This window comes from Nilaparvata lugens, chromosome 3, assembly GCF_014356525.2.
Source record: "Nilaparvata lugens isolate BPH chromosome 3, ASM1435652v1, whole genome shotgun sequence".
Taxonomy (NCBI): domain Eukaryota; kingdom Metazoa; phylum Arthropoda; class Insecta; order Hemiptera; family Delphacidae; genus Nilaparvata; species Nilaparvata lugens.
In genome coordinates, this window is record NC_052506.1 from 63,276,017 (window position 1) to 63,302,846 (window position 26,830).

Below are 26,830 nucleotides of genomic sequence, written 5' to 3' on the forward strand. Positions count from 1 at the left end.
AATGAAAAGTATACATTAATACTTTGAGACTGGTACTTAACCTTGTTATATTTAATGGATATCATATAGCCAATAAGGATGATACAAAAATAATTTATAGATATGATTTGCTCCGAAGAATAGGAATTGGCTTCTAATTTATACCGTAGTCCATCATGACTAGAGTAGTTACTCCCACTCCCAAAAGTCATATATTATTTTTTATTGGAAAATATTTCCAAATATATCAAAAATTGGATCTTTTTCAGAAAAATATTATAAATGCCTCTAGGAGAGTGAAAAGTTATTCGTATAACCTGAGAATTATATATATATAATATAAATTAAAACAGGAGACACAAGATATAGATTGAAAACACTCTTGAAAACTTACATTAGGAATGGGGAAATTTTCGGGAACTGAGTTCCCTTCCTCAACCGAGCACTCAACTGAGTCTGCTCGGTTGAGGAAGGGAACTCAGTTCCCGAAAATTTCCCCATTTCTAATGTAAGTTTTTAAGTGTTTTCAATCTATATCTTGTGTCTCCTGTTTTAATTTATATATATATATATAATATATATATATATATATATATATATTATATATATATATATATATATATATATATGTATAAAATTCTCAGGTTATACGGCCTCAGTTGAGTCTGCTCGGTTGAGGAAGGGAACTCAGTTCCCGAAAATTTCCCCATTTCTAATGTAAGTTTTTAAGTGTTTTCAATCTATATCTTGTGTCTCCTGTTTTAATTTATATATATATATATATATATATATATATATATATATATATATATATTATATATATATATATATATATATATATATATATATGTATAAAATTCTCAGGTTATACGGCCTCAGTTGAGTCTGCTCGGTTGAGGAAGGGAACTCAGTTCTCAGGAACTGAGTTCCCTTCCTCAACCGAGCAGACTCAACTGTAAGTTTTCAAGTGATTTCAATCTATTTATGTCTTATGTCTCCTGTTTTAATTTATATATATATATATATATATATATATATATATAATATATATATACTTTAAAGTTTGTAATATAAATTAAAACAGGAGACATAAGACATAAATAGATTGAAATCACTTGAAAACTTACATTAGAAATGGGGGAAATTTTCGGGAACTGAGTTCCCTTCCTCAACGGTCGTATGACCACAGAGTACGCACGGAGAGTCAATTATAGCAGCAGAGATCACAGATTACGCGATGCAGACGAATGGAGAGAAAAAGGGTACAGATTCAAGGGACATTATGGGGTATTTAGGGGGCGGTTACAAACGGGATATTTGAGATTTGAGTGGGTTATGAATAAGGAAAGGTGTAGCTTATGAATTGATAGAAAAGAGGAGATTTAAAATTATAAATCAAAAAAGAATTAGACTAAAATTGGAGAAAGGAATTGTAGAATTGAACTTGAATGAAATTTATTTTTCATTTTTATTGAACATTTAATATATATTTGATAGCTGTGAAATTTATTATGATATGATGTTCAATAAAAATGAAAAATAAATTTTATTCAAGTTCAATTCTACAATTTCTTTTTCCAATTTTAGTCTAATTCTTCATTGATTCCTAATTTTAAATCTCCTCTTTTCTATCAATTCATAAGCTACACCTTTCCTTATTCATAAACCACTCAAATTTTAAATATCCCGTTTGTAACCGCCCCCTATATTACAAACTTTAAAGTGTCTTCTGCTGTGTGCTATAATATATATACTTTAAAGTTTGTAATATGAATCAAAACAGGAGACATAAGACATAAATACAACGGTCGTGTATATATTTATTTATTTGATGGACCATTATAATACAATAATGTTATGAGCATTGTTGAATTATTCATATTTCTGTTAGAATATGATATTACAGATGGTTATAAGCCTTGTATTTGTATCGATAGAATAGTATAAAAACCGTATATACTACATTGCTGCTTTGTTGAGTACATTGTTGTTACCCGTACAAACAATAAAAATGCTATAGAAAATTCTCAATTTCATCTATAGCTTACTATAGTCAAAATATAAAATTTATAACACATTTTTTCACAGCTTACCATCACAAAAAGTGAAGAATCATATTTATTGAGCATCTCAATAAGATCAGTGTTAAACAAAAAAATTATAGTCAATAAATTCTGCATTGCATCTTTTCTTAAAATTACACACGACGTTATTATTTGCTGGAGCCGCTGAAGAATTTCATAGCACGCCATGTAAAAGGGAGTAGACGCAAGATGAACGGCCGTATGTGACTGAATATATCAACTGTGAGCCCCAGCAGGCAGTCTCCACAACAACATGCATGTTTGTTTTTGAGAGGGAAAGGTGTGTGAGCGTCATTCTTGCTGCGAGTTGGTGACAGCTTTAGTGGAGTGCGTCTCAACTTCTATTCTGAAAGGTCAGTCATATTATAAAGCGGCTAAACTCGTCTCAAGTCACCACTTTTGATTTCAACAGATCGTTGGCATCCCTAAGTGGAAAACGAATAACGAACAGGAAAAGGAATAGAAGAGGAACAGGATGTTTGTTCACATTGCGTTCAGAAAGTAAATGGCAGCCTTTTCCAGTAAGAATGATTATTTTGTTCTTGAAAGTTGTTCAGTATCAAGGATTTGAGGGTTGAGTGATGCTTTCGAATATCAATATACTCGTAATATTTTGTTCCATGCTTCCATTGAGTTTTACTTCCAAAAATTATCTGTAGTCAATAGTGGATATACAAATAAGAGCTGCAAGCTAACAATTCAACATAGACTATAGATAAAATAATTGAAATCACTTATGTGAACTTCAAAGTGTCATTCCACTTGCTATATACAGTATACATATTCTCGATTTGGAATTCACTCAAAAAAATCTCTTGTGATTAGCACTGGTGAAGTGAATGTGGAAAAGTACCTAGTAGAGATTCAAAGTGGACATTCAAAGTGGACATTCAAAGTGGACATTCAAAGTGTACATTCAAAGTGTACATTCAATGCTGGATAACGTGAATAGGAATAACCATGAGTTTGAATAGAGAAATAAGTATCTGATTTGCCGATCACTGTAATGCAGAGTGCAGACTCTTCTGTTATAAATTATTAAAACTGAAATTCTCTAAGCACAATGTAAATGGTTCGATCAATTTTAAACTCTTTTTTGAAAAATAAAAACAATTGTGATCACTGAATAATCAAAGAGCGAAGTTTGATTTTCAGAACTTCAGGAACAATCAATAGTAATCAACATTATTATTATAATCAAATATTATCTTCCCATTCAATTGAATGCAGGAGTAGAAACATTCGTATAGTAATACTATTGCTCACTTAGGTCTTGAATTGATAATTCTCAGTTAATTTGCTGACTTGAGTAGTAAAAATATAGGCTTGACTGCATTGTTATATAGTGGATTTCCTGTTGCCGGCGCATACATCCCAAATATGATGTGTTACTGGCAAGGGTGATGTAATCGAATTTCAGTTGAGCTCGAGTGATGGAGATGAATCGTTGTTATAATCTGTTTATATCTGTCCATGGGGTAACTGACAGGCTGGCCTCGCTGGCTATTTGACAGGTTCCATGTCGAAACATGAAATTCCATGTCAAACATGGTTTATCATGGATGAGGTCGTGAAATACGTGTTTGTCCACAAGTAAGAGAATACGCTTTGGGAAATAGTGTGGTGGTGTATATAAGCAGGTAGAATCCTCCAATCATAGAGTCACAGAGATGGAACAAGCGTCGTGCTATCTGTTCTCCTGTTGGGAGGGTGTTTTGAGACAGTTCCTCTGAAATTTAGTAATGAGTTTTAAAATAACTCTCTGGTTATTTCTAACCGATCACAGAACTCTTTTCATAAGAAACTTATTTGGGCTTTATACTCACTAAAGAAGAATCACAATTTCTAAATTATCCGTTTTTTAACTTTTTTCAACGCCACTACAGTCTATTTTTTGAATATTAGCTAATAAAACTAGGACTAACTGTAATACTCAAGTTTCATGAACTGTTTGATTCTATAATAATTTCAAATATAACAATACCACTGATACCAACCGACTGCTTTCTACCTACCAATGACAAGGATATGAAGACAGCACTGTTGAAAATGGATTTAAAAAATCCGAAAGTACAATGAGAACTAGTTTTAATAAGTTATATTCAACAATTTAGACTGTGGTGTCGTTGAAAATAGTTCAAGAACGCATTATTACTTGCAGTTCGTCATGGATAGTGCAATAGATAAGTGTTTAAAATAATCTTCTGATGAAAAGAGTTCTGTGATCGGTTAGAAATATCCAGAGAGCTATTTAAAAACTCATAACTAAATTTCAGAGGAACTGTCTCAAAACACCCTACCAACGGGAGAACAGACAGTGCCGTAAAATATACCTTGATTCACTTACCGGCAATCAGACGAAAGAGCCCCCCTCAACAACTCCATTGTTATTATCAGTAATGGGTAGATAGATAGATAGATAAATGCTTTTTATTTACACTTTACAATTTCAAAAGTGATGTAGGCGAAATTGAGGCAATAAAAGCCCCCTCTTCCACTTAACACACGATTATTAGTTACATTACAATAAAATAATAATATACTTTAAAATTAAAAAATAAATTATGAATAAAAATTTCAATAAAACAACTAAACACTTCACTACAAATTTAAAAAAAATGAAGAAAAAAACTGAGAGAACAAAAAGCAAGAATTCTCAATAGTTAAAAATCCCATTCACTCATACAACCATTCACACAAACACACACACACACACTCACATCTCAAATAAAAACCGCCTTGTCAAACTCTTCCCCACCAATCCACGCCATGACAGCCGCACTGAACCGGCGTTGACTGTCCAGCAGCCTTATGTGGACTGGCAGTGAATTCCATAGTCTAATAGCTGTAACATGGAATGACTTATAAAGCTCAGTTCTATGAATTGGAACAGACAATGAGCAAGCTCCATGATGCATCCCACCACTGTCAACATCACCCATGAAGCGAAACCTCACCGCCAAGTACTTGGGAGACTGAGATTTCAAAAGTTTGAAGAGGAACATGAGTGCATGGAGACTCCTGTACTTGTGCAGTCTTAGAAGTTTGAGCTGTCCAAAGTATTGAGTAATATGTTCATCACGTCAAAAACCAAAGATGAAGCGCACACGGTAATTCTGAGGGCGCTGCAATCTCTGGTTAAGTTGAACTGTCATGTCCATAGTCACCAAGTCACAATAGAAAAAAAGGGAAATATCAATGCTTGAACCAACATTTTTTTCGTGACAAAGGGTAGAAGGTTCTCAATCCTTTTCAAAGAGTTAATGCCGGCCACAACTCTCTTACAAGTCAAGTTAACATGGTCTGTCCAGTCAAGAGTGTTTGTAACCTAGATTCTTCACCCTGATACTGTAGTCAAGTTGGACGTCGTTGATTCTTATGTAAGGTAAGTCATTAAGGTTCAGTCTGGTCAAGAGTCTTGAATGACCTACAACCATGACCTGCGATTTGCTCTTATTGATTTTCAGGCCATTATTGTCCGTCCAGGCGATCACGCAGGCAAGATAATGGTTCATCTCAATCACAGATGCAGCAGTGTCACCAACCTTGAAATGCCTGTAGAGCTGCAAATCGTCAGCATTCAAGTGATGCTCAGTTGTATTCAGTACATTTATGTGAAGTTGTCAATGAATACACTGAATAGCAGAGGACCCAAGATTGACCCCTGGGGGACACCTTGTCATACTGGTCACCAGCAAGAAGAGGAACCCTCAAGTCTCACACACTGACGCCTATTCTGCAAGTAGGACCGCACCCATGCCACCGTCGAACGAGAGAAACCCATACCCTCCAGTCTGTACAATAGGATGGGATGGAACACACAGTCGAAGGCCTTGCTGAAATCGATCAGGGCAATGTGTGTGAGCTCCCTACCATCCATTGCTCTGCGAACGTCGTCAGTCACGTTGAGAAGAGCAGAATTGTGCTGTGACCAGCCCTGAATCCTGACTTAAAGTCACTGATAAGCCTCCTCCTGGAAATGAACTCACTGATCGGTTTGTGGACAATGATTTCTAGGACTTTGGAGGGCACAAATAATAAGCTGATGGGTCTGTAGTCAGAAAGGGTGGAAGGGTTGGGAATTTAGTTCAAAGGTATGACTATGCATGACTTCCACTTATCGGGAAAAACAGAAAGCATTAGAGAAGTGTTTATGACGTGAGTGATGAAGGGAAGTATAAGAGGAAGCATGATTTTTATAAATTTCAAAGGAAGGCCATCAGCCCAATAGCATTACTTCCTATCATCAGAATAGCAGCCAAGACGTCACTTGCTCAAACACCTGGAAAATAGAATGCTTCTCTTGGTATTTGAGCTGGAGAAGAGTTGATGTAGTCATGGCACGATCCAAACCGACAGGGATGTCAGGAAAGAAATTGTTGAGTTCATCCAGTGAGTGAGACACAACAGGCTTGCCTCTCTCCCCACCAACCCCAACAGACTACAATCTGTGTCACTTACAAGCAGATGTACCAGCAGAGGAAATCAGATTTTTGAAATATCTGTATTTGGAGTTTCTGATGTTCTGCTTGCATAAATTTCTCATCTGCTTGTAGCTATCGAAATCAGCAGGGCTCTTGGTGCGTCGTGCAACCCTACTACGTCGATTGTACTCGGCCATCATCCGGCGTATTTCATCTGAAATCCACGGAGCAGGATCCCTTGTCACTCTGCGCTGCACAAGTGGAGCATACTTATTAAATAAATAAGATAAGCCATCTTGCAACTCGTTCAACATGTAATTTGCATCACTAGTTGCATAAATGGTTTGCCAGATCAATGTGATTGCCTCAAAATTATTCAAAATAGTCTATATTTTTATAATCCCTATATTGAGTATATTTTTATAATCCCTATATTTTCCCTATAATTCCCTATATTTTCATAATCCCACGTGATTTTAGTATGCTTTTGTTCGTTTTTAATATATTCAATGGCAGAATCAGCTCAATGGTTTTGCTCTCCCAGTAAAATGTGTACATTTCTGCAGTGCCTCGCCGTTCCAGTTTTAGATTATTTATACCTTATTGCAACACTTTAAATCATCAGAACTCTCCCATATATAGATCATCATTCATTTTCAATTGCTTCTCGGATCATCTTGACCTGTCATTCGGTTACAGTCGCTTCCGTAGGGATTGTAGGCGACTTCTGCGAGTGTGACTGTCGAGTGTTTTAATGTGTCTTTTGTCTGTTTAGTTGACGTTTTATGTTTGTTTTTTTAATCCACTTTTGTTCTAGTCCTCAAGGGTATGATTAGTACTGATTCATTTCTTTTTTCTATTATTTTTCCTCTTCTTTCATTGTAATTTTTCAATATTCTTCTTTTCTGTACTCTTACTATGTATAATGAACTATTGTAATTGTGTTTTTATGGAAGCAATTTTTGGGAAAAATCCTGTATGCTCCCATGTTTTTCATAAATAAATAAATATTCAATAATTCTTGGCTTCTGTTTGGGACTTTCCTAGCCATATATGAGGTATATCATATCATGACCAGACAGCGCAGGGAAAGGGATCTGCCCATGTCCAACAGCCGAACGCTCATCACAAACAGCAATCAGGTCCAAGAGCGTATCAGACGTAGCAGTATGATGGGTCGCCTGGAGGGGAAGCAGGGTCATGCCACCAGTGTAAAACATAGTCGTAAGTTGTGTTTTGTCATATGTGTCACGTCCCAGTAAGTCAGTGTTAAAGTCTCCCATGACAGCTACATGGCTGTGAGGCAGCATAAGATGCAACAGAGTATCTCCAAAGTCACTCATGAAACCTATATGAGGAGGTCGATAACATACCCCAATTAGCATTTTAACGTTATGAGATTTAATTCGGCAGCAAGGCGCGCTTAACAAACGCAGCAACCCCTCCATATAAGCGATCGTTACGAAGATGGACATAGCCATCGAGTTCCACAAGCCTATTTGAAACGTCAGGCTCCAGCCAAAACTCCGAGACCAATACAACGTCGCAATCCTGGGTTCCGAATACATGTCTGAATTCGTCAGAGGAGGGACAGAGGAGGGATTGCGCATTCACATGAGCAATCTTCAGTCGGACGGGAAATGGAGTGACCGCCCGCCTAAGCAGCTCGCTGTGCTCAGCGCGGCAGCATCGCTATACTGCTGTGCTATTCCAGTTGTGAAATAGATTGGACATCAATGACGCAGAGAAGAAGAAGAAGGCAAAATCCAGACAGTTTAAAAGATACAAGTTGAAAGAAATCAAACATAGGCTACCACATTCACACCAACACACATGCCACACAACGACATTATATTAAATGCACAATACAATACAGGAAAACATAATATACAGATTGAGATAGAGAATTCTCTATAATTTTATTTGTGACGGGCCAGTGGAGATTCGGCTCCATAGCTATTGTGAAAGAAATGAAATAGAAGAAATGAGTTGACTGACTCAATGTAAGAGGAAAGACTCATCACAAAAAAAGTTCATCGGAAGCGACCATTAATATGAAGAACAATAGAAAGGATACAGTAGGTAACAATATTGTGAAATCAGTATGGAGACCAACATTGAAACGTCAATAGTTGAGAAGATAATGTAACAGATGATAAGGTTATAGAGATAATTTAAGTAAAGTATTTATCATATAAAAAGTAGAAAAAAATGATGATGAAAAAAATTAAGATAAAAATAGAAGTTCAGCTTCAAAATAGTAAACTAATCAAGTGATTGTGAATGACATATAACGCTAGAATAAAAATATGATGGAGAAATTAAGATAAAAATAAAATTTCAACTTCTAAATAGAAGAAATGTTTAAGAAATTATACATATTTTAAAATGATAATGTATCTGATAATAAGATTATAGAGATCGAAATAAAAATGATATCTGACATGATTATGAAGTTAAAATAAAAATATTGATGAGAATAGACTATTAAGATGATAAATAAAAGTTCACGTTCAAAAAAATAGTAATGTTCAAGATTATATGCATATTAATGGTTTACGTAGTCAAGATAACGGGATGCGAAAGAAAACTAGATCACAATCAAGATGCTACTCTCCATTCACACACACAGAGATAACATGCAATGTAGACATCAAAATGATATATGAATTTGACTGAATAGTAATGTTTTGTTGAAGGAAATGTAAGACTGACTCAGCTTTTATCTATCCAGTCAATTTAATATAAATGGTAATTCAAAAGTTGAAAATTAATCATATTCAATCAGTCAAATTGAAATTACAAAGTGAACTGAATCTACTGTGGTAATCGACTGGAAAAGCAATAACTTTTGAATATAATTATCAACTGCAATAATAACGGAAATATTAATTAACTGGAATGATTAATAAAATACGCAAATAAATAATATGTATAAGATAAAAAAATGTTCTTTTAAATGATTTTCCCTGAATTCTTAGTTGATAATTCAGTCCAAGATGACATGCTTATCGGAATAGATACAAAAATCTGTGCTCACGGCTCACTGGAAAGGATTCTATCACCCTCGCGCCACATCACTCTGCCGTCGATTGTCCACGCATTCCTGATACCCACTCTGGCTGCCACCTCGCGGAAGTGAGCATGTCGTCGTCTCGTGAGGTCCTCTCTTATAGTGACATCAGAACCTTGAGCTGCCTCCTCGCCGATAACACCGAACGCCGAGTCTGGTAGCTCACGAACTTGACAATGATAGCCCTCGGTCTCGCCTGAGTCACTACAGTACCAGGAGGACGCCCCACTCTGTGGCAGCGGTCGATCTGCGCTGCATTGACCGCGATTTTCAATCTGTCACCACACAATTTCGGTGACATTTTCTCCTACCTCCTCCGGAATTCCAAATACTTAGACATTATTGTAACGTTGGTATTATTCTTGAGGGTCCAACTTAAGCTCATACAATTCGGTACGAGATGCTGCCTTTTTTGTGATGTCGCGTATTTCAGCCTCCAAAGATTCGATTTTTTTCTCCATTGCTGATAAACGCGGTTCATACTCACTTTGGATACGCGCTTTTATCAGTTCATCAAGATTATCATGCAGCTTTAACGCAACACGGTCGACGATACCATCAAGGGACTTTTTATCTGACAAGAGTTCGGCTACAAACTCCTTGAGCATGCCTTTTTCAGCCAGCCACCCCTCACCCTTGGTCGATGACGAGGATGATGCGGACGACGGGCGATCGCTCGATGCTGAACCCTTATCGCCGCCGGCTGCGACCCTGGTTAACTTGCTCCTTAGCACTGCTGGCGAAGAATTAGGCATGTTCAAAATTAAATTAATTAAATCACAGCAACCACTCAAGATGAGAATATGGAGCTTGTAATGATTGAAGATGATCACACACTGCACAATTCAGCCAAAATTTATGACTCAACTAACACAAAAACTTGCAAAACTCGAGAAACAAACAGGAGCCGAAATTAACATCGTCAGGCCGTTAGCATTCTTATCTCACTCTCGCTTATGGGAATCTCACTCTCGCTCTTATCTCTTAATGGGAATAGAATAAGAGGATAAGGAAAATGAATCCAGCTATCACAATCAGAGGACAGAAGGATAATGATGTCATTGAAGTAACTCATTCAAAACGAAGAATTCCTTTCCTGTTGGACTGATTCTGTATTAGAAAAGGAATCCTAGAAGGAACTTTTCACCACATATTCGTTTGTTGATAACGTTGTTTAAAATTATATGAGAATATTTTCAGAAATATAGTAGTAAAATTAATGGAAATTGTTTGATTGATCGATTGATTTAGTACTTCATTTAATTAGATTACAATATCACGCCTGTATTTCTTAAAATTTTCGAGTACGCCGTGCTTAGAAGAATGAGAGTATTTAAATCGAATAGGTTTACTGTCATCTGATCAATTCGGTTTCCGGCCAGGTTTTTCGATACACTATGCTCTCTTTCCAATTGTAGATGAAATAGTAGACTACCCTCTGTTGATAAAAAACTGAAACTATATGTTTTGATAGCTGATCTCTCCAAAGCTTTCGACCTTGTAAATGTTGAGATCATGATGAAAAAGCTGCAACTGTATGGTTTTGATGGCGCTGTCCATATCTTGACAAAAGGTACCAGCAGGTTGTCATTGAATCTAACTGCTATGAGTATCATTCCAATTGGATGAAAACGAGAAGTGGGGTCCCCCAGGGATCAGTACTCGGTCCCCTTCTTTTTGTTCTCTTTATAAATGACTTACTTTCTTACCTTGAACCAGCAAAAAGTGTTTTATATGCAGACGATGTTAGTATTTTACTAAAAAGCGATAGTCAGCCCAATGCCGAACTGGAGAGCAAAGCAGCACTTATTAGATCACGAAAATGGTTAGCTGCTAATATGTTAATTCAGAACAAAGAAAAAACCAAAGAAATACCTTTTCGAACTACTTAGGGGGTAGCTTGGAAATTGAAGGCAATGATATAGATTCTGTAAGTAGTATAAGAGTTCTTGGAGTGGTGATTGACTCTGAACTTCCATGGAAACCACATCTGGAATGCCTGAAAACCAAACATAATTCAGCAATTTTCATTCTCAGAAACCTAAAGGCTTCTCTGGATTCGATGCCTCTTAAAAGTGTGTATTTCGCCCTGTTTCACTCCCTCCTGAACTATGGAATTATTTTTGGGGTAATTCGAGCAGTGTAATGGAGGTGTTTAGACTTCAGAAGTGGGCATTATGATAGGGAAGTCAATCCGAACTAGTTGTAGGCCCTATTTCAAAAAACTTCTCCCACTTCATAGCCTATATATTCTGGAAACAATCAGCTTTTTAAAAAAACACATAAATGAATTTAATGCAGGAGAAAAATTTCACCAATTTTCGACCAGATACAGGAATAATTTGAGAGATGATGCATACCGTAGTACTATGTATGAGCGAGGGGTAAGGAGTTCAGGTATCCAGATGTACAACTTATTGCCATCTCACATGAAAGAAAAGTCAGGTAAGGATTTCATATTTTTATTGAAAAAAGAGCTGCTATCCATATGTGCCTACTCAGTGGAGGAATACAAAGATTTTTACAAACCTCAAGATGGAGGTTTGAGAAGATAGATAATATGTTAATGTTTGATTAATGACAAATTGACATATCCTTATACCCCTTTTACAAGTGGTCAGTGGATGAAATAATAATAATAATAATAATAATAATAATAATAATAATAATAATAATAATAATAATAATAATAATAATAAAACATGTTTAAAGCTATCAACACATATGCAGTACCTGTGCTAACATACACATTTGGTGTTATCAAATGGACTGAGACTGATCTTGAGGACCTCGTGAGATCTACAAGAGTTCTTCTCATCAAGTTTAGAGCACACCACCCCAAAGCCTGCATGAAGAGACTCGTACTACCAATGAGTAAGGGAGGTCGTGGGCTCTTTGACATCAGATGGGCGTGTATGTAGCAGATCAGAAGCATGAAACAATACTTCTTGGCTAAGGATGGAGATTTGTACAATGCGGTGAGGAGAGATGATCACCATATACCTACTCAATCTCTCAGTACATACTCTCAGTACATCTCTCAGAGCATATACCCTACTCAATCTCTCAGTTCAGATCAATGACGATCCAAAAACAGATGGGCAGCATGAGAATGAGATCCTTCAGCAATGGTGGGCAAAACAGCTGCTTAGGAGGCATGCTTACGTTTTGGGACAGCCTGGGATTGATGAGGGTGCCTCAAATGCGTGGCTCAGACACGGAGATCTCTTTATAGAGACAGAAGGCTTCATGATAGCTTTTCAAGATCAAGTAATAGCTACTAAGAACTACAAGAAGCATATATTGAAGCTGCCTATAAATGGTGACTTGTGTAGAAGATGTGGTATGGCTCCCGAAACATTGCAACACATCATTTCAGCTTGTCAGTTGATGGCGGCTTCAGACTACTTGAGGCGCCACAACTCTGTTGCTGGGATCCTACACCAGGATCTTGCCCTGAAGTTTGGTCTAGTGGATCAAAAACTGCCGTACTATCTATACAAGCCACTTTCTGTACTTGAGAATGATACACACAAGATGTATTGGGATCGCTCTGTGCTGACTGACAGGACAGTTGTGCACAACCGGCCAGACATTATCCTCATGGACAAGACAGCCAGGGAGACTATTTTGATTGATGTTAGCATACTATGTTGCCACAACTTGGAACAATATTACAATGAGAAAATATCCAATTATCTCCCCCTGGCTGCTGAAATCAGGGATGTCTGGAAACAGGAAAAAGTTACAACTGTCCCTGTAATTATCTCTACTGTTGGAGTGATCAGGCAGAAGGTTTCAGCGAACCTCAATCGCCTTGGTGTCTCAGTGAGTGCAAAACATGGAATTCAAAAGGCGGTTGTACTCAGCACGGTATCAATGATTAGATCCGTTTTAAATTTGACAGAATAGAGATGTACCAAAGTCTTGCCAATGGCCGACTAAGGTTACAATAAAAAATGCTCACTTTGTAAGTGATGAAATAATTGATTAATAATAATAATAATAATAATAATAATAATAATAATAATAATAATAATAATAATAATAATAATAATAATAATAATAATAGTCATTCATAACAAGCCTGACATCCTAATGTTGAACATGAATCAAAAAGAAGCCTTGATAATTGATGTAGCCATACCAGCAGATGAAAATTGTCAAAGAACAAGAGGTGAGAAATTGAGGAAGTATCAAGAGCTAGCATTTGAGCTCAAAGATATGTATGGGCTCAATAATGTTAGAATAATCCCAATTGTAATATCTGTGAATGGTCTGGTTCTTAATTCAACAGTGGAAAGCTGTAAGGCTATTGATGTCTCAGAAACTCTGGTAGGGAAAATGCAGAAGTCTGTTCTGCTTGATACAGCTCGCATATTACGCCAAACGCTCCAACATATTTGGTAAAATACTCCATCAATAATAGAAATAATGCCAAGAGGTTGCATAAATTTTGCCCCTCTTCGCATAAGCTATCCGCAACTGCGTGAAAAAGAGAATAATAATAATAATAAAAAAATAATAATAATGATAATAATAATAATAATAATAATATAATACTGTCTTATGCACTTATATACAATATCTCACAATATAGCAAAGTTTCAGATGAATTTACATAATATAAACTGGAATAATGTTTGTTGAACTGTATATAATATGAAAAAAAGGCTTTTTGGAATAACTATAGATGGTATTGTTATTGCTATGCATCTGCATAATTTGGCGGAGCTTTGAACTTATCAATGTCCATTCTTTGGGAAGAATATTCAAATTATCCTTCCCAGTAGGTCTCTACAAAAAAAAGAGAGAGAGAAAGAAGAGAGAATAGTTCAGTGTATTTTGAATCATTACCGTCTGCATTAACTCACAGAAAACATAAATGGAAACCTCCCAGTTCCATGAAGAAGATGAGCGCTGGTATTACTTTCCCAATTGTTTGAGTCAGCAGTTTGCCGGCTGCAGCGTGGGACTACTATTTCTTAGAAGGCCGATCGGAAGAAAGTCTTTGATAGATTCTAGCGATTGAGAAACGAGGATAGAAGAAGAGGGGAGAAAAAGGATAGAGCCGTTCGATTTTTTAGGTCGATTGATTCCACTCGCATTAGACGGGATATATTTCAAAGTATTTTTCGTTTAATTTTATTCCTTCCAGAAGAGAACTTTATCCTCTTTCAACGTCGTCGTGTTTTCCGAGCATAAAATCGAGATGATGAGGTGGAAAAGTGGAGAGAAGCAGGAGGAGGAGCTGGTTAAAATAATGAGACCGAGAAGGAGAGAGTATGGAAAATATTGAAGGGTGGATCCGGTGTAGTGAGTGACATGATAGCAGCGAACGAGGGAATCATTGCGGGGCCTTTGTGTGGCCGGGGCGAACGCCAACGAAAAGGAGGAACGATGAATGATAAAGATGAATAAGTGGATTTTTGCAGGCACACTTCCCGAAAGACAATGGGGGAAAACTGACAACTCGTCAATCAGATGCGCAGAACTGTCTTTCACGTTCCATAGGAAGATTCTTTATGTACTGTCAATTTCCACACATAACGAACAACCTAAGATCATTAAAATTCATTTGAATTGAAATAAGATTATAAATGTTTCACGAAAAATTATGAAAACTTGTTTCACAAAACTTAGGAATCTAAAAAATCATTGTTCATTGATAGTCAATTAACACAAAATGCTGGATTACGTCAAAAAAAAGTTATTTATGAACAAAAGTCAGGAAATTCAGCAAATCATCGTTATTCAGAAGTTGATTTTTCAACATGAATCGCTTTCTGTGTTGTTGTATTAAGGTCATACAACTTTGGATATATGGTGAATATCCGTATTGAATGAAAACTACTTTATATTGTCAAAACTACCAATTTATTTTGTTACAACCTTATCAATCTCTAGTAAAGTCAAACTGGTAATTTGTGTGTCAACCGAGAATGGTATACTGAATTGTTCCAATCAATTAGTGATTTCGACAATTTCACCAAAATCGCATGAATAATGTCGATGCTTCTCATTTTTATATCAAGGAAGACACCATAAAACTACTGTTGCATTATTTCCCTTCTTCACTTCATACGTCATAAATCAATGTTTCCTCTATCAATTGCAATAAGTAGTAGCAGAGTATTTGAGAATCCAAGAACTGACAATCCCTGAGAATGATATTTAGAAACTTCGAGCTTCAGATATATAGACAATTTTCATGAGATTCAATGTCAGTTATATTCATATATATTCTTCTTACTTGTCTGTCAATATTTATTTGTCCACAAACCATGAGCCTCATTCTAGAAGCATGTTCATTAAGTTGCTTCCTTGGAGGGCTTTATACATTGATTTCAGTGCAACACGATGCCACACTTTTTATCTTATTTGTGAAATTGGGATTTTTTACTGTTTACCATACTCAAGATAATAATTTATCAATAGGAAATTGAAAAAGTTATAAGAAATTAATGAATCTGTGTATATTGATTTTCTGAAAAATGTTTTCATATTTTTATGTACAATATTCTCAGTTATAGAGCGTTATTTCGTGAGAAATTGAGAAACTCATGCATTAAGAGGAAAGCTATGAACGTGCTAACGCTTGGCTTCAGATTACAAGTTAGTTTAATGCAATAATCACAAATTTATTTTCATCCTTTTGTACTGGCGTTGAAATAAGGTAGAATAGAGATTTTAGAACATTCTCCATTTTTCCACTATTATAATGTTGGAACATGTATTATGACAACAGGTAAAGTATTATGAGTAATAATTTTATATCTTCAAGCCAGTAATAAATTGATTGTTATAGAAGCGAGAAGAGAGAATTTATGAAAGAAACTCACCTACAAGAGAGCGTGCAATGGACAGATGGGCACGGAGAAAGGGGTCCCAAGAATAGCGAGGAAATAAGATGTGAGTGATATCGCTAGTTGCATCAGATTGACCAGGTGCTCTCGACAGAGTGACCAATACAAGTCCACATTCAATTACTGTTGCTGTCTCTTCAGCAAATTTCGTTCCTTTCGCATGTCAGATCACGTTAGTATAAAGACCACAATACTTATAAGCTATTCGATACAGCTGTGGTCTAGGTAATAGACCTGCTCACGTGACGTGTACAATGTTCTCGCCGTGCGAATAGAGAAATTCACAGTTTGACATTTTTGATAAATTTGTCCCAATGAATACTTTTTTATTCTGTTGGATTTGAGATTTGTTAAATATACTTATTTGCTGGAAGATTACTAGCAGTTCTGTAAACAGTAGACCTCGCGCAGTTATAAACCGCAGCCTTCTCTTATACTGTCCATCAGAGTGAATCCTGTCTGTGTGTCGTGTCGGCGAGATATCGGTGTGAAAACGGCTAATGGCTGTTCGGGTTGGTGTATCAAAAATGCTAACATCAAAAGCTAATCTCATTCAAGACATACTGGCAACAGGACAGCCCGAGTTCAAAGCAGAGAAAGTTCGAGAGACAATACCATGTTATTTTAGTTATTAATCGTATGCGTTATTGCACGCAATCAATAGTTCATTTATTAGTGCATTAAAATTGCATTCAATGAAGCATGCAATAAGGCATGCAATTTATAATCCACTCGACAGCTGATTTATGATGGATAATTCTATAGTCTAATTTTTACTCTAATATTGGCGTATGAAGGAGGCTCCTTCTTCCTTTTATATTATCCTTGGAATGCAAAATTTCCAAAAACCTTGTACAGACGTTGTTCCAACATCCACTAGTGAGTGTAGTGTAGGTTATAGAAGAAACCTTATAATAATGAAAAATAATTTACAGTTTTGTTTATTAATTTTTTCAATTTTGCAATGCGTTATAATATTCATCAAGCTGTGTACAGACTTGTGCCATGAACACATGCTGTACGCTTTCCATAAGCTGATGCTATAATTATCATACTATACATATATTTGCTTATTTGATAATAATATCACAAATAAATATAATACTAGAACTTCTACCTGTTCATCCATTGACTTCGGCGGCCCCGCCTCCTTTCTTTTACCCTTATCTGATTCGGATTGTGAACTGATATTATGGAACCCTGAAGAGGATAACCATATAAATATTCAGGGGAAATAATATGTGTGCTGTAATAATATTACTGATGTTACTCAAATGAATTTTGTAGTGTCACACACAGGGTGACAGATGAAAAGACTTTTATTTGGTCAGAGTCAACAGTAGTATACTGATAGACACACCTTGATTTCTTATATGGACCGTGGAATTTATAGGTTATTCCAGATTTGGGAATGGAATATTTTAATTGCAATGAGCTTGAATAAAACAACCTTAAAATTATTTTTGTTGTTCTGATAAAGAGCCAATGCAACTTGAACAGAGATATAGATCACAAATCCAAGTATGATTGTGTCTCTCATCCCTATCAGAATTAATAATGAGTGATTTAAAAAATAAATATAATATCTGAAAAGAGGTTCGAGTACAGAATCTAATACAATCGGTGTTGAGTTACATTGACCTGAATCCTGCAAAATGCCGCATACACTGCTTAATTTTGTCTGGAAATTATGAGCTAGGTTACCAACAGTAACTAATGTAAGAGTGAATGAAAGCAAAATTATGTTAATTAATTCCGCAACAATCAAGTGATACATCAGCAACCATCTACAACCTTCCACTCAATTAATTTCTTGACTTGTTTCACTGACCATAATATAAGGTCTACTAAAATACCAATGATAACGTGTCAAAGACGATATTAAGGTTTTTAGAAAGGAAACGAACTGGAAGATATGCTCAGTTATTTCAATGTATTATATAATCATAAGATTTGCGACATTACAAGATAAGTAGACAGTAATTTAAAATTTTCAAGTGAATAATAATGTCGGTATAATGTGTTCTGGTTTAACAATATCATACATGTACACAGTACAACTGATCATTTAACAATTATTTATGAATTTAATCAGTATTGTTCGGGCAGTCGAACGAGACGGACTTATCTATGAGTTGCTGATAGCTGTTTTCGTTTACCTGCCAGCTCAAGCCAGAGCAGTATAGTTTTGAAACGGGATTTCAAGTGAAGTTTCTTTCTTTTGTTTTCTTTCAATATTGATTAAAATGAGTGCATGTGGTAAATGTAATAAAGTAGTCTCATCATCGACAAAATTCAAATTGCAGTGTTCAATTTGCCACGTGTTCTTCCATGGAAACTGTGCTAACATCAGAGAGTCGGATATGGATATTTTCAATGAAAAACCTTACAAGTGTGATGAATGTGTAAATGGAATAAGGTTACAGAGGAGTGCTTCGGACTCAACTCCAGTCAAAACAGATAAACACAGTGAGGATTCAATATTAATTGCTTCAGATGCGTGCAGCGTTAAAACGTTCAAGGAAATGTTAAAACAGTTGGAAAATAAAATATTGAATGGTCAACGCAAACTGGAGGACGATCTTGGTAAGTCCCTCGGAACTTGTCATGAAAAATTAGATGAGTATACAAACATTTTGAATAGGCAGATGGAGTTAACAAAGAAACAAAATGATAGCATAGAATCTCTACAAACTGAAAACAAGTTTTTGAAAGCCAAAGTAAACGATCTAACAATCAAATTAGAGGACTTGCAACAATATTCTAGGGCCAACACTGTTGAAATTCATGGCGTCCCTGTATCCGAAAATGAAGACACTTTAAAATCATGACCAGATTGCAATCAGGGAAAATTCAACGTTAATCTACATTGAAATAGTCAATATTAAATTAAAATAATTTATAATATGTTTATCGATCAAGCTATTCCAGAGCAGAACTCACAACCCTGTAATTATCATTTTATCATATTATTTTCTTTCAATTGAAATTGAAATTGAAATTGCTTTATTGTCGCTTCAAAATAGATACATAATTTACATACACTATATTATTATCGACAATAAAGTTTAATAACAACCTGCAAAGGAGATCCTGAGTGCAGGTGTGAATCAATTGTAATTACATGATACAAAATAAAATCACAATAGTAATAAAGAAAAGAAAGAATACAAAACAAATAAAAAATATTAAATCATATCCTCAACATCCTAAAATTTATACATACACGAATGTATCTCAAACTCTTTTATAAAAAATAGTTCCTCTGTTTACACTCAATTCAATGACTTATAGGACAAATAAATACATTAACAAATCAATAAAATTCAAATTAAAACGTGCAGATTAATTCCGATTCCAGATAAATTATAATAATGAAGATTTCGACATTTTGTATTTTAACAATTCAAATTTTGGTATCCCTTTCTTTGTCCTATGATTGGTAGTTCATGCAAAGAGAAACAAACCCAGCGAGATCGCTTCCATTCAATATTTATTCGTTAATAACCTAAATAATAAATGTAATTGAATTAAATAATACCGTTTATCAATTTAGACTTACATACTGTGACGATCCTCTATCTTGGTCACTTGAAAAACTAGTTTTTTAAATCATATTAATATGAAAAATCAAGGCAGAAGCAGCAAACTATCTCGAAATGAAATAACTATCAACGTTACCGTTACTGATAACAATATCAGATTGAATCAGTCTCTTCCTGTAAATCATATTAGATATTATATTATTAATTATAAAATTATTGTATTGAAATCGCATTTATAGGTTGAGGAAATGTTGTGTTAAACCTAACCTAAAACGTTTGAATGCTTAGAACACTAGTATAGAGTTGAGATCAATCAGGCCTGCGTATTATATAATATAACTAGCCGTCAGGCTCGCTTCGCTCGCCATATCCGTCTAGTCAGGGGGCTCCGCCCCCTGGACCCCCGACTGGATCGTCCAAGATGAGATCAGCAGGCTCGCTTCGCTCGCCTGCATTTTTCATTTGAGCATTTTTATCATATGTTAGGACGATCCAGTCGGGGGTCCAGACTAAACGTCTGGCTAAACGGATATGACGAGCGAAGCGAGCCTGACGGCTAGTAATATATTATTCCCAGGAATAACTTTGATTGAAGTAGCAGTGCCCAATCAATTTTTCCGCGATAAATGCATTTCAATCCTCAACTTGGTGCCAACCTAACAAAGTCAACTCAACTTAATGCCAACCTTAAAAAATTATAAATTTAGTTACCAGTTAACAACTGTTTCGAAGAGGTACTCTCTCTAGATTATAGTTCTATATTAACATATAATATGGACATTTTTCAATATTATAATTAAGAGAATAAGAAGAATATACATACTAAAAGACGAACTTTAAACCCTTAAAAACCACCCCTAGAGTTAAAATATTGCCAAAAGATTTCTTAGTGCGCCTCTAAAGGGCCAACTGAACATACCTACCAAATTTGAACGTTTTTGGTCAGGTAGATTTTTAGTTCTGCGAGTGAGTGAGTGAGTCAGTCAGTCAGTGAGTGAGTGCCATTTCGCTCTTATATATATAGATGTGATAGCATGCCATTATTTTGTGAATTATAATTTTTCGTCATTGTGTAGAAAAGGAAAAAGGAATCTATAATAATAAGTTAATCGAGATTATCAGCACAATAAATGAGTTTATTCTTGAAAATCAAATTATAAAAAATATATATTATGCTGATGTACAGTAACAACAAAAAAGTTACAAATACCCTTTGTAACAAAATGTTAATAACTTAATCTTTATAGATTCTATTAGATTGAACGGAACTTGACAAACACATATGTTCATCATGTATATGATAAGTTATATTCAATCTATAAGGATTAAGCTATCAACATTTTGTTAATAACTTTGGTGTAAACCCAGCTTTAGAATTCGACATTTTGACTACGCAAAATTTGGTTTCTACTATCTTCATCTGTATATAAGAAAGCGAAATAGAACTCACTCACTCATCAACAAAACTAAGATTCAAAACCATGAAGTTCAAAGTTTATAGGTATGTATGTTCAGTTGGCCCTCTAGGGGAGTACTAAGGACAAATTTCAGAAAATATCAGATAATATAAGTTACAACCAAAATAGGCGATATTACATTATTACAGTGTTATATATTTTTTTGAGAAAAAATAATATATAATGTTCGTGAAAAAATTCAGATTTGGTATGAAACTGTTATATTAGAAAGACTTCGAGATAATGCCAAAGATACGCATGAATCGGAGGTATTTTAGTGTTTTCCAGCGAGTCTCCTAAATTTGTCTGCGTTTACTTAACCGAGAACAAATAATGATCAGAAAATGGTCAAATTTAGGAATAGGTGTAAAAATTTAAACTTCCGAAGGAATTTAAAGTAACGTCAAACATAAGCCCAAAATCTACGTTTTCCAGCGTTTCTTGCCTTTTTCGAGAGCAGGCTGAAAGAAAACTTTCAAGTTACGTACAGTGGTTCAGCAAGTGTCATAAGATTTTGTGATGAAGAACTCCAATATTTCGTCAAAGATACGTCAAAAATTCGCGTTTTTAACCATCTTCCTGTTTTTTCTCTCCTTTTTCAATAATTCATGTCTTTTTATTCTTTAAAAAGTATATTTACAAATTAATAGTGTTACGATAATTTAATAGATATAACCACTGCGTGGATGATTCGTCTGTGTGCAGAGGTTGGTAGCACTGAGCTGCCCTGTGAAAAGCTTGTTTAGTTTGCTCCGAAATTTTAGTAAATTTTAAGTGTTTAATTGAATTGTCTAGAGTTAAGTGTGTTCTTTGAGTTATAATAATGTATCCTACCTGATTCGAATATCCAGTCACATCGATTCGGTAAGTCTTGTGTGTGGAAAAAGACACTCACATAGCACATATCCTATTGTGACGAGCTTAGGAATCCATTTTTGCGGCCGGTTTTCGCCTGTTGATGTTAACAGCAAACAAACAATTCTGCCTACTGACTTCTCTTCAATAGAGGGGGTGTGAGGAGCCGGCTATTACAGACAGATATCGTTATCATCCCCGTCGATACAATCAACAGCTCAACACTTCAGATAATCAGCTGTTAGCAGAGGCGCGCGTCTCCCGTTGCTATGACTACGATCTGAGTCATTAGTGGACATCGCAGGCATACTACTTGAAGTCAGCTGTTCAACCTTGAATTTCCTAATCGGCGGATAAGCGGATAAGCCCTACAGTACGAAAACAGTCTGCGCAATCTCTACAACGGCCTGTTTAGTTGTTTACCAAAATATAAAATATAAAATAAAACGAAATTTTGATAAAAGTCACATAGTGCAGTCACTATATAAATTGGTGCTTGCAATCTATATAGTAGTTTTGAATTATAAATTTATTGACCGAGGGACGTGAGGTCTAAGATTCGAGTCGACGGCTTTGCATTTCTCTTTATGTATATGTTTAAATGTTTATATGTTCCGCATTTACGATTCTTATGATAATAGATTTTCATTAAATTTGACAGGTATGTTCCTTCTTAAATTGCGCGTCGACGTATATACGATGTTTAAGGAAATTTTGCATTTCAAGGAAGTAGATATAAAAGGGCGACTCTGGTGCACAAGTGCACCAGAGTCGCCCTTTACCTCAAGGTCATCCAAGTCAACCACCCCCAACCTCAAGGTCATCCAGGTCAACCACCCCAACCTCAAGGTCATCCAGGTCAACCACCCCTAACCTCAAGGTCATCTAGGTCAACCACACCCACCTCAAGGTCATCTAGGTCAACCACACCTACCTCAAGGTCATCCAGGTCAACCACACCCATCTTAAGGTCATCCAGGTCAACCACACCCACCTCAAAGTCATCCATGTCAACCACACCCACCTCAAGGTCATCCAGGTCAACCACACCCACCTCAAGGTCATCCAGGTCAACCACCCTAACCTCAAGGTCATCCAGGTCAACCACCCTAACCTCAAGGTCACCCAAAAAAAAAAAAAATTAAAAAAAAAAAAGAAAATAAATAAATAAAAACACATAAAATCGGAAATAAATGGGAAAAAAGGGGAAAAAAATTCCCCCCGGATCCTGAACTGGGGTATGAAAGGAGTTGTTCTGCAAGGAGTGGGACATTGTGTCTTGGGCAGTCGTGCCGTCAGTACGTGTGTGTACCACCAGTACGTGTGTGTGTGATTTTAGTATATTGGTTTTGGATCACTTTCATCTTTATCAACATCAAGAGTAAGTACCAGTGCATTTTATAGTTCTATATATATTTATATTATATTCATGATTTAACAATTAAGTTTAAAAGAGTAGAATTTTGAAGTAGATGGTTTGAGACTGACAATTAAATTCTAAAATGACTTAAATTCGAAAATGACAAGTTTAATTATGAATTAGGTTCCAATACATAGAGTAAATGACATAGTCAAAAATGACTAGTGTAATTATGAATTAGGTTCCAATACATACAAGTTATGAGTTTAATTATGAATTAGGTTCTTCGAGTTTGTGGTTGTAATCCATCCTAACCTAAAAAACGTATAATTACAAAGTAGATCCTAGACCCCCATTCACATTCCCCCATACAGCTCTGGACCATCATCCCTAGAACATTAACACCATAGAGTAAATGACATAGTCAAAAATGACTAGTGTAATTATGAATTAGGTTCCAATACATACAAGTTATGAGTTTAATTATGAATTAGGTTCTTTGAGTTGGTGGTTGTAATCCATCCTAACCTAAAAAACATATAATCACAAAGTAGATCCTAGACCCCCATCCACATTCCCCCATACAGCTCCGGACCATCATCCCTAGAACATAAACACCTATGAACCTCCATCCCTGACCCACAATCCTAGATACCGATTTACCACCTTCATCCCCCACATCCGTTGATAGTGATATATATATATATATATATAGAGTTGAATACTGCATACCATACTAATACAATATTGTTTTGCATTGTTCCAGTTCTCATCACTCTGCATTCAACATGCATGCTGCCAACATTCAAGTCGTGCTCTGCCTCATGCTGGCTCTTGGAGCCTATTCACTGGATCCAAAGTATAGGAGTGAAGACTTTCTAGCATCCAGGGAGCATGGACTGGATACATACAACATTTTCCACATCAGGCAATGTCTGATGTCATCCAGCAAGTTCAACCACGACCTTGCAACAATGTAAAATGATGTCAACAACTGGTACTTAAAAATCGCAGGAGAGCATGAAGTGGGGAAGGAACTGTGTCACAAAATCCACTGCGCATATGATCTGCGCAACTGTCTCCACCCATCATTCACATCGCTGGATTTCCTTGAAGCAGTTATTACAAAGTCAGTCGAGGTGTGCTCATCCTACTGTCAACATGGGCTGTCAACAACATCTACATCCAGTACTTCAATCAGCAATGGCACCTGCAGACCCTGAATCACCATGTCCTTGCGGTGATTGCATTTTTGTCATGAGTGCAAGGTGGAGTGTTGAGCCACTCACTATCGCCACCAGTCGTCCCACTATCGCCACCAGTCGTCCCACCATCGCCACCAGTCGCCCCACTATCGCCGCCAGTCGTCCCACTATCGTCACCAGTCGCCCCACTATCGTCACCAGTTGTCCCACTATCGTCACCAGTCGTCCCACTATCGCTACCAGTCGCCCCACTATCGCCACCAGTCGCCCCAGTATTGCTGCCAGTCAACCCACCACCGCCACCAGTCATCCCACCAGCTGAGGCCAAGACGGTTTCAATTTGGCAGTAGCCCTCATCATACCAATCAGTTAATATCGAATGTATTACCATTTGTAATATGATAATAAAGAAATAAACCCTCATTGGCTGATCCACTGTCTAAAACTAACTCTCATGTATGAAATAAACCTCATTTTATGTGTTAACCATTGATTGAGAGTTTCATTAATTCAATGTTCAACACCTCATCCCATAGATAATAATAATAGTAGGTCAGAATCTTGCACATCAATATAGATGTTTCCTCTAGGTCAATACTGAAATAGCATAAATAGTTGAAGCTAGTTAATAGATATCCATTATGGTGTAGTGGTTAGCGGCGCCACTTTCCATGCTGTAGGTCCTGGGTTCAAACCTTCAGGGGTAGAGATTGATGTAGGGTCCCAATTGATAAGGTAAGTATACAGGGTTGTATACCATTACACCATAATGGATATCTTTTGATATTTTGCATCTTGGTCAACCTATTGCAACATGTCAATAGATATTTTCATTGAAAGCTTAACAACCTAATTTCTTGTCTATATGAGGAAGTAGGATAATCAATAATAACAAATGGCTCATTACACATAGTATTTATTGGCAAACATATAATTAATCTTCAGTATTGAATAGAATATACAGCTGAAGAAGTCTTTCTCCTCGGCTATAATCATTGTTGGTGACATAACGCTTAACTGATGGCTTATTCCTTTCACGAACAATGCATGGTCCATCAACTTCATCATATCCCCCAGTAGATGGCAGTGGCATAGGTATGCATACAGCCTTGTAGATGCTAATCTCAAAAGCTGAATCACCAGATGTTCCATCCTCCAGCCTGAATCGTTTCACATGTCCTGTGCTCTCAATTTTTGTAAATCCTGCAAATTTGATCTCCTTTTGACCCAGTCCCAGTAGACATTTAGATTGTTGTCTGCATATAAAATCACACTTGTAGTATTGGTCCTGATTGAGAACACTCAACACAATCTTCACATCCTTATCCCTCCACTTGGGTACCTTCTCAAGATTAACAATAGCAACCATTCTACCCTTATCCAACTTGAAGAAAGATTTTAGCAGTATGCAAGTATCATCAAACATGACAGTGAATTTCATTGCAAGTCCTGGTGGGCAATGACGCATTGCCCTCTTGTTGATATTATCCTTGATACTCTTCATAGTTTGCATGAAAACTTTCAGCAGGAAACATTCCACATCAGTGGAGGTCACATGAGTATTTCTCAATGGGTTGTGAAGATCATCACATACAAAGAAAACGTTTCTATCCTTGACTGTATCAACAACAGCCTGCTGCTTCTGCCTGAGTCGTATGCATGCACAACTATGAGATTCACGATCTGTACAAAACTCTAAATGTCCACTCTCCTTGAAAAAGTCACTCAATGTCATTATACCGTGATAATTCAGTTCAGCTTCAAGCTCACTCACTGCATTAAACAGATAAAGTTCACGTTCACTGTCTGACAACTTTGTAAGACTGAGTGCATTTTGTTGTCAGCATCATCTTTTATACTCTGCTTGCTGAGTGGTGGGGTAACCCATTTCCTGTTTCAATAGGTCTGTATGACGTAATACAATAGCTCTATGTGAACACATAGTGTGCACTTTACTCAAAGAGGAGTGAGGAGGAGGATAA